This window comes from Colobus angolensis, unplaced genomic scaffold, assembly GCF_000951035.1.
Source record: "Colobus angolensis palliatus isolate OR3802 unplaced genomic scaffold, Cang.pa_1.0 Scaffold85, whole genome shotgun sequence".
In the NCBI taxonomy this organism is placed as follows: domain Eukaryota; kingdom Metazoa; phylum Chordata; class Mammalia; order Primates; family Cercopithecidae; genus Colobus; species Colobus angolensis.
Window position 1 is genome coordinate 647,433 of NW_012122376.1, and position 531 is coordinate 647,963.

Consider the following 531-nt stretch of genomic DNA (forward strand, 5'->3'; position numbering starts at 1 on the left):
TTTGTGTGAGGTGATTTTGTCTCATGTTAATACAGCACTCCTCTTCCCCTCTTCTTGCTGTTTGCATGGTATATCTTTTCCCATGCTTTTATTTTAAAGGATTGTGTCTTTGAATCAAAATTGTGTCTCTTGTAGACAACATATTAGTTGGGTCATTTAAAAATCCATTTTGCTAAATGGATCGCTGTCTCTGTTATTGTCTTCATTCGTATTAGATAGTTGTTTTTTTAATGCACCACTTAAATTCTCTGGTCATTTATTTTACTGTGCTTCTTGGAAGTTTGCCTTCATTTTTAAAGAGTATTTTTATTTAATACAGACTTCTATGTAGGAAGTTTTTTTTGTTTGTTTGTTTGTTTTTGAGACAGAGTATTTCTCTGTCACCTAGGCTGGAGTGCAGTGGTGTGATCTTGGCTCACTGCAACCTCCGCCTTCTGGGTTCAAGTGATTCTTGTGCCTCAGCTTCCCAAGTAGCTGGGATTACAGGCGCGCACCACAACACCCGGCTAATTTTCATAATTTTTAATAGAG

At 37.1% G+C, this 531-nt stretch overlaps 1 protein-coding gene across 2 annotated transcripts in view; it reads left to right on the forward strand.

Annotated features, from left to right (window-relative positions):
• The window catches only part of MKI67 (marker of proliferation Ki-67), a 31,842-nt gene that overhangs the window by 6,661 nt on the left and 24,650 nt on the right, over window positions 1-531 (forward strand). The gene's annotated exons all lie outside the window — the stretch shown is intronic.